Below are 9,401 nucleotides of genomic sequence, written 5' to 3'. Positions count from 1 at the left end.
AATGTTGGCAATTTGGTTTCTGGTTCCTCTGCCTTTTCTAAAACCAGATTGTACATCTGAAAGTTCTCAGTTTACATACTGGTAAAGCCTAGCTTGAAGGATTTTGAGGATTAGCTTGCAAGCATGTGAAATGAGTGCAATTGTACAGTAATTTGAACATTCTTTGGCATTGCCTTTCTTTGAGATTGGAATTAAAACTGACCTTTTCCAGTCCTGTGGTCACTGCTGAGTTTTCCAAATTTGTTGACATATTATGACTTTTCTTGCATAGTTCTTCTGTGTATTATTGCTGCCTCTTCTTAATCTTTTCTGCTTCTGTTATGTCCTTACCATTTCTGTCCTTTATTGTGCCCACCCTTGCATGAAATATCCCCTTGATCTCTCCAATTTTCTTGAAGAGATTTCTAGTCTTTCCATTCTGTTGTTTTCCTCTATTTCTTTGCTTTGTTCATTTAAGAAAGCCTTCTTATCTCTCCTTGTTATTCTCCGAAACTCCGCATTTTGTTGGGTATATCCTTCCCGTCCTGCCTGGCCTTTCACTTCTCCTGTACCCATCACCTAATTCTACAATTAACATTTCATTATACCTTCTTTATCATATACCTATTCATCTATCCATCTCTCAATACCTTCACCTGTTGTTCCTTTTTCAATGTATTCCAATGTAAGTTGCAAACATCCCCTTGCAATAAAAATGAAAATTTAAGATTAATAGAAAGTGTGGGTAAATTGAGTTTGGGTTGTTTCTTAAGTTAATGTTGATGATGAAGAATGCATAAATAAAAGTTTATGGGGTGTATTGAGCTCAACCCAATAACACTGAACTAGAGACGACCATTTAATATGAGTATTATGCATATATACACGTAACATCTGTTGTTGTTGTTCAGTCCCTCAGTTGTCTCCAGCTCTTTGCGATCCCATGGACTGAAGCACGCCAGGCATCCCTGCCCTTCACCATCTCTCAGAGTTTGCTCAAATTCATGTCCATTGAGTTGGTGATGCCATCCAATTGCCTCATCCTCTGTCATCCCCTTCTCCTCTTGCCTTCAATCTTTCCCAGCATCAGGGTATTTTCTAATGAATCGGCTCTTCACATCAACTGGCCAAGTTATTGTAGCTTCAGCTGCAGCATGAGTACTTTCAACGAATGTTCAGAACTTATTTCCTCTAGGATTGACTGGTTTGATCTCCCTGCAGTCCAAGGGACTCTCAAGAGTCTTCTCCAACACCACAGTTTGAAAGCATCAACTCTTTGGCACTCAGTATTCTTTATGGTCCAACTCTTACATCTGTACATGGACCTTTGTCTGCAAAGTGATGTCTTTGCTCTTTAATATGCTGTCTAGATTTGTCACAGCTTTTCTTCCAAGAAGCAAGTGTCTTTTAATTTCATGGCTGCAGTCACTGTCTGCAGTGATTTTTGGAGTCCAAGAGAATAATATCTCTCACTGTTTCCCTTAGTTATTCTTCTCAGTTAAAGATACTGACTGGGAATCATTAGTTGGTAGTTAAAATAAGAGTAAATGTGAGTTTTCAGACATAAAATGCACAAATAAAAGAAGATCAAGGGTGATAGTTTGAAAAAAAGATACTTAAGACATTAACAGAAGTTAAGTGATAAAATAAAGGACATCTAGAAGAGATTAGGGAAACAAAAAAGAATCAGCAGAGGCAACAGGGACAGAAAACTTTTCCTTGTAAATCTCTTCACTGCTTGGGAATAGTGGTTTTAAAAATGCTGACATTACACTGTATATTTATGATATATTCTATATTATATTTATATATTTATATTTTAAAATGCAGACATTATACCATCATTAGTCAATCTCAACTTCACACTGCTTTGTGTAGCGGGAGTAAAGAGCCATTCAAAAAAGATGTTATTAAGTCACTTTCTCACTGAAACATCAATAAATGTTCCTTGTTTTGCCTGGAAAAGGGAAGGCAACTAACTGGACCCCCCGATTCTTGTTTCTCAAGTAAGACGTCCTTTTCTTTAAGGATCACTGACCCATAGACATAGGTATACATTACAATGAAAAGTAACTTCCACTTAACTTTAGACTCTTAGGGCATTAGATGTGGTGAGAAAAAGGTCTCTTCTTACTTCAGATTTAATAAGAAATCTAAAAATTCATTTCATAAATTACTTTTAAAATTTTACATTTCAATTCCACATTATAGCTATTTAATGGAGAAAGAAAGAGTTAAAGAGGAGGAAACATATGAAAAAGAATTGTGGATGACAGGAAGAAAAAATGGGGTAAACCAAGTAAAAGAAAGAGAAGAAAAAATAGAAACAGGAAAAGCAAAAGATCTTCCCAGGAGGAATACTGCATGTTTTATTGGAGAACCATGTATTGTCTAAGGAGGTATAGCCAAACTTTTCTTAACAAGGATCATACAGTCAATGTTTTGGCTTTGCTCTGTTATAACTTAAATTCTGCCACTGTAGTACTAAAATAGCCATAGAGAGTAAATTTTTAAAAATGCATGTGTGTGTATGTCTATGTTTCAATAAAACCTGACTTATAAAACTCATGCAACCATCTGGATGGCTGGCATGTTTTGCTGGCCTCTGCAATAGAGCAAAGGTCAGCAAGTTGGATCAACAAGCTATTTCTATAAGGACTGCATATACCACTGTAGCATATTCTTCTTTGTTGCTATTGCTTGGTTTTTGGTTTGTTTTTACAACCCTTTAAAAATGTAAAAAGGGTTCTTACCTACAGGCCTTATCAAAAGTAACTGTAGGGCAAATTTGACCAGAGGTCAGGAGGTTGCTGGCCTTTATCTAGAACACACCTTCCTATCTTATCTAATTTCAATTTGATGGGAGCTATTAACTCCGTGCTTATAAATAACTGATACAATGTGGAATAATTTTTGTCTATAGACAATGATACTCAAATTCTGTTCCACAGAGGTCCAACGGTCTCCCCTCACTTACTATGGAAGAAGCTAGTTTCACTTCTCTTTGCATATAATTTTAATATTCCAGATTTATGCCATTCAGTTCAGTTCAGTTCAGTTGCTCAGTCGTGTCTGACTCTTTGTGACCCCATGAATCGCAGCACGCCAGGCCTCGCTGTCCATCACCAACTCCCGGAGTTCACGTGAGTCCATCGAGTCAGTGATGCCATCCAGCCATCTCATCCTCTGTCATCCCCTTCTCCTCCTGCCCCCAATCCCTCCCTGCACCAGAATCTTTTCCAATGAGTCAACTGTTTGCATGAGGTGGCCAAAGTACTGGAGTTTCAGCTTCAGCATCATTCCTTCCAAAGAAATCCCAGGGCTGATCTCCTTCAGAATGGACTGGTTGGATCTCCTTGCAGTCCAAGGGACTCTCAAGAGTCTTCTCCAACACCACAGTTCAAAAGCATCAATTCTTCAGCGCTCAGCTTTCTTCACAGTCCAACTCTCACATCCATACATGACCACAGGAAAAACCATAGCCTTGACTAGATGGACCTTAGTTGGCAAAGTAATGTCTCTGCTTTTGAATATGCTATATTAAGTTGGTCATAACTTTTCTTCCAAGGAGTAAGCGTCTTTTAATTTCATGGCTGCAGTCACCATCTGCAGTGATTTTGGAGCCCCCCACAATAAAATCTGACACTGTTTCCCCATCTATTTCCCATGAAGTGATGGGACCAGATGCCATGATCTGCGTTTTCTGAATGTTGAGCTTTAAGCCAACTTTTTCACTCTCCTTTTTCAGTTTCATCAAGAGGCTTTTTAGTTCCTCTTCACTTTCTGCCATAAGGGTGGTGTCATCTGCATATCTGAGGTTATTGATATTTCTCCCGGCAATCTTGATTCCAGCTTGTGTTTCTTCCAGTCCAGCGTTTCTATGCCATTCAGGTATGACTTAAATCAAACCCCTTAAGATTATGCAGTGGAGAAGATACATAGATTCAAGGGATTAGATCTGGTAGACAAAGTGCTTGAAGAAATATGGACGGAGGTTTGTAATGTTGTACAGAAGGCGGTGACCAAAAGCATCCTGAAGAAAAAGAAATGCAAGAAGGCAAAGAGGTTGTGTGAGGAGGTCTTACAAAGGGCTGAAAAAAGAAGAGAAGCAAAAGGCAAAGGAAAAAGGGAGATATACCCAACTGAATGCAGAGTTCCAGAGAATAGCAAGAAGAAATAAGAAAGCCTTCTTAAATGAACAATGCAAAGAAATATAGGAAAACAATAGAATGTGAAATACCAGAGATCTCTTCAGGAAATTTGGAGATACCAAGGGATCATATGCAAAGATGGGCACAATAAAGGACAAAAATGGCAAGAACCTAACAAAAGTAGAAGAGATTAAGAAGTGGCAAGAATATACAGAAGAACTATACAAAAAGGTCTTAATGACTTGGATAACCATGATGGTGTGGTCACTCACTTAGAGCCAGGTATCTTGGACTGTGAAGTCAAGTGGACCTTAGGAAGCATTACTACAAACAAAGCTAGTGGAGGTGATGGAATTCCAGGTGAACTATTGCAAAGTTTAGAAAATGCTGCTGCTAAAGTGCTGCACTCAATATGTCAGCAAATTTGGAAAACTCAACACTTGGTCATGGGACTGGGAAAGATCAGTTTTCATTCCAATTTCAAAGAAATGCAATGCCAAAGAATGTTCAAAAAATCATACAATTGCATTCATTTCACATGTTAGTTTTACTGAGACTAAGCTTGCTCTGCTTGCCACAGGATAAGTCAATGAATCCAAGACAAGGTGTTGGGATCAGGAAGGGACTTTATTCGGAGCAAGTTGACTGAGAAGATGGCAGGCTAGCACCTCAAAATAACCATCTTATCAGGGCCTGATTGCCAGATTCTTTTATGGATCAGAGATGGGCAGTGGAGGTGAAGAAACAAAGTAAAAAAAATACTATTCAATCCTTGCAAATGTCCCCTAGTATGGCGAGCCTTATCTTACAGAAGTGGCAAGATGAAGGTTAAAGTCACAGAAGCAGATCCAGCAAAAATTCAAAATTAACCTTTCTAGCACAGTAAATGAGTGCAATTGTACAGTAGTTTGAGCATTTTTGGCATTGCCCTTCATTGAGATTGGAATAAAAACTGACCTTTACCAGTCCTGTGGCCATACTATTTAGTTTATTTTCTTACTTCTTTTATCAGAACCATCCTGTACTCAAAATTTAGGTCTTCAGAGTTGAGCTGTTAACTCATCCCATTATTTATCTGAAAGCAAGCAAGACTTTCTTCATATTTCACATAAACCCCTTGTGTACACATGATGTTATCATACCATAACACATGAGTTATATTAGCATGACATGCCCTATGGCCCTCTGTGAGTTTCAGGATGATAAATCTGCTAAATAAATATCAATAAAATGTTCCTACCTCATTATGCACAGTCCAGCAGCCTGCTTCCTTCTTAGAATTGACTCCAGAGCAGTGACTGCCAGAGGCCCAAAGAAGGGCCACAAGTTAGTATCAGCAAAGCCAAGCGTAAGCAGGGAAAATTAAGAAAACATAGTAGAGGTTTCTTTCTTTTTTTTTTTTTAAACAGAGACAGTTTGTTAATTTAATGAAATATTTTTTATTTTAAGATAGTGTTTTTCTTACATGGATTATGCAATCTTTTAATTTTAGAAATGATGAATGTGTATAGTATTTTTGCAGTTTTTGGTTATTTTATATTAAAAAACTGTTTATTCATTGCCAATTAACTATTTTTTTGTGTGTATTTATAAAAGAATCAAAATGGAAAGTACCACTTTACGACTTTGCAGCATGAGCTATTTTTAAGTGAATTAAACTTTAGATTAAAAATTTATATTATATATAAACATACACATGCAAAGGAGTTTCCCAGTGGCTCAGAGGTAAAGAATCCACTGGCCGTTTTCGATCCTTGGGTCAGGAAGATCCCCTGGAGGAGGAAATGGCAACCCACTCCAGTATTCTTGCCTGGGAAATCCCATGGACAGAGGAGCCTGGCAGGCTATAGTCTACAGGGTAACACAGAGTTGGACATGACTCAGCAAGTGAACATAGCACAGCACATGCAAATATACACATAGATTTCTCATGTAGCAAGGATATTTAAAAAGATTTAAAATGACAGAAACCTGACCCGTCTCATACATTCTATCAATCATTTTTGCCTAATAATAATTTCTTCCAGCTTAAGTTTAGAACTCTCTTAGTCTGCCTTTTAATGGGTGCTGCTGAAGTCCTTTGGAGAAGGCAATGGCACCCCACTCCAGTACTCTTGCCTGGAAAATCCCATGGATGCAGGAGCCTGGTGGGCTGCAGTCCATGGGGTCGCTAAGAGTCGGACACGACTGACGCGACTTCACTTTCACTTTTCACTTTCCTGCATTGGAGAAGGCAATGGCAACCCACTCCAGTGTTCTTGCCTGGAGAATCCCAGGGATGGGGGAGCTTGGTGGGCTGCCGTCTATGGGGTCGCACAGAGTCGGACACGACTGACGCGACTTGGCCCCAGCAGCAGCAGCTGAAGTCCTTGTTCTGCTTCTCTGAAGGTAAGATCTTTTTCTCTTCTAATTAATAAAGTCATTTCTCAAAGAACTCCCGATTCTCTGGTGTCACCTCATGATTGAGTACCTGTTAGGTACAAGACCTTAGCCAGGTCCTCAAAATTCTGCTACACGGAGCACAGAACTGTTCACATCACAGGAAAAAGAAAGGGCAAAACCTTGATTTGTCTCCAATTTAACCTTACAGGGAGGAAATGAATGTTTTTTCTCATGGTTATTTTCTCCCCAAAGGATGGAATGTGAGGCAGAATCCGTACATCTGCGTTAGAAATGCCATGGAATTTTTCTCAGTTTTTCCCTTACTTGCCTATCAGTTATTCTTCACATTCTCATAGGAAAATATGCACTTCTTTTTCTGAAGATTCTAGATCAATCTGTTGGGGACTAAAGTGAGTTTCTACTGAAAGAAGGCTCTTGAAATGTTTTCCTTAAGCAATGCCTTTGTAAACACACAAACTTTTCTCAATAGTAACACAGTGAAGCATTCTGCAGCTTAGTGACCACTTCTCAGCTGTGGACTCCCTCCATCTTCTGATTCAGAAGGATGGCTCTAGACCCTGTACTGTCGCTCATTCATTTAACCAATACTTATTTTATGCTGATGATATTGTAGTCACTATGTTTGGCATGAGAGATATCAAGTAGTGAATGATATACACAGGGAAACTACTACGGATATTGGCTACTTAGTATAAGGCAAAAAGATCATTATGGAGAAAGAGCAGAGGACGGCTAGTTAGTTACTCATTTGTATATGTCTGGAAGATTTTGGTAGAGATGTAGAAGGCTACCCCCAAGTAATCTTGTTTGATAGTACTCATTATAGGGCACCATCTCCAAACCTACCCTCTTCATCTCACCCTTCACTTCCCGAGTGCCCCTCTGCTTTCCCCTGCTGCTGTTTTGCAAACTGGCCTGCCCTTCCTGGTATCATGTTCTGAGTTCATTTTTCTGCTATTCTCTGGTTTCCATTTCCATGGGAATTGCCAATTATTAACCAGATTTTTATCAATCTAAATCTTATGCAGAAATCCATTTATAAAATAGATACAAGCACAACTCTGCCTGAAGTGTTGAAGGGGATGTGGGGGCTTAGACGGATCACCTTACCTGCCTAGCAAATCACCATTTAATGATAAAATACAATAAGTCAAAATACATCAACAGTACTCCTAGTAAATATTCAGGTTTGTTTTAGAAGGGCTTTCTGAGTGTCAAAAACAAAGCAAAACAGTATTTTTTCAATATCTGTAAGCAATGTATCCCTGTAAAGAAATAACCACTTAGTGGAACTCACATGTATAAAAGAGATTAGAGCAGTAGGCTGTTCATTTAAGCTCATTTTGAAGTTCAAATATACATTACTGATAAAGATAATCAGTGAGGAAAACAGGGCTATTTCCATGAGCACAGAAATTTGAGCTTATGAGTGGCTGTTATAGTTTTATTATATCTCCATATCATTTTACTTCTCATTCTATTTCCTTTTTCCTTCTCTCACTTCTCCTCCTTTCATTCTTCTTCCTCTCTGTGGCTCTGTCTTTCTCTCATACACATACACACACATGCACACACATGCACACAAACACACATACTCTTTCTCTGTCTCTCTCTGTGTATGTGTGTGTTGACATAAACTGCACAGATTTGAAACAAACAATTTGATAAGCTTTGACATATGTATATACCTGCGAAACCATCACAATCAATATAACATACATGTCCATTATCCAAAAATGCTTTTAAGTACACCTTCATAATCCCATTCTTTTTTTTTTCTTAAAGATAGAACACAAGTCAGATTTGCTGGGTTTGTCCAGAAAAGTCAGCAATGGTGATATTGCTGGTTTTTCCATTTCAAGGCTCTCCATGGCTTCCACAGTATTCTTGCCCTCTTTCACCCTGCCAAAGATTACAGGCTTGCCATCCAACCACTCAGTCTCAGCAGGGCAGATGAAACACTGGCAATCATTTTTGTTAGGGCCAACATTTGCCATGGAGAAGATGACAGGACCTGTATGCTTCAGGATGAAATTCTTATCATGAATTTCTCCCCAGAGATGGCATTGCCACCAGTGCTATTACGGTGTGTGAAGTCACTACCTTGGCACATAAATCCTGGAATTATTCTGTGAAAGCAGGGATCTGTATAACCAGATCCTTTCTCCCCAGTTCTCAGAGCATGAAAGTTTTCTGTTGTCATTGGAACTTTGTCTGCAAATAGCTAAAAGGAGATGTGGCCCAAGGGCTTGTTGTTGACGGTCATATCGAAGAAAATGATGAGGTTGACCATGGCTGGGCAGTGCAGGGGGCTTGGGGGAGGACCGTCTGTAAGGCTGCAATCCTGTTCTTGCCCTGGTGAATGGTGGGCATATTCCCTGCCCAATTTCCAAACAAACAGATCTGCTTTCTGTCACTATAGATTACATTTCATTAGTTAATTTGTTTTTATTGCTGTGTAATTGCCTGGTATGAATATATCGTAATTTTTAGTCCATTCGCTTCTTATGGCTATAAATTTGGTTTGTTTGCAGTTTTTTATTTTTAATTTTAAGCATTCTAATAGATGTGTAATGGTATCTGGTGGTTTCAGTTTGCATTTCCTCAATGACTGATGAAGCTGAGCATCTTCTCACATGCTAATTCATAAGTACTCTAGTCAAATTTCCTTTCAAATATTTTGCCCACTTTTTTAGTTCCTTTCCCTCTCTCCTTGCTATTGAATTTGAGAGTTCTTTATAAATTCTGGATACATGTATTTGCAAATATATTTTTCTAAGTTGCTAGCCATTTCTTTTTCTTACAAGTGTCTTTTCAAGAGCATAAGGTCTTAATTTTGATGAAGGCTAGTTTATCAATTTTTTTCTC

The 9,401-nt window shown here is 38.6% G+C and overlaps 1 pseudogene; it reads right to left on the bottom strand.

Annotated features, from left to right (window-relative positions):
- Positions 1–8,330: 8,330 nt before the first annotated feature.
- Positions 8,331–8,826, bottom strand: LOC128052827 (peptidyl-prolyl cis-trans isomerase A-like; annotated as a pseudogene).
- Positions 8,827–9,401: the final 575 nt, after the last annotated feature.

This window comes from Budorcas taxicolor, chromosome 1 (genome assembly GCF_023091745.1).
Source record: "Budorcas taxicolor isolate Tak-1 chromosome 1, Takin1.1, whole genome shotgun sequence".
Classification (NCBI taxonomy): Eukaryota; Metazoa; Chordata; class Mammalia; order Artiodactyla; family Bovidae; genus Budorcas; species Budorcas taxicolor.
Note: the sequence above shows the minus strand (reverse complement) of the source record. Positions and strands in the feature narration are given on the sequence as shown.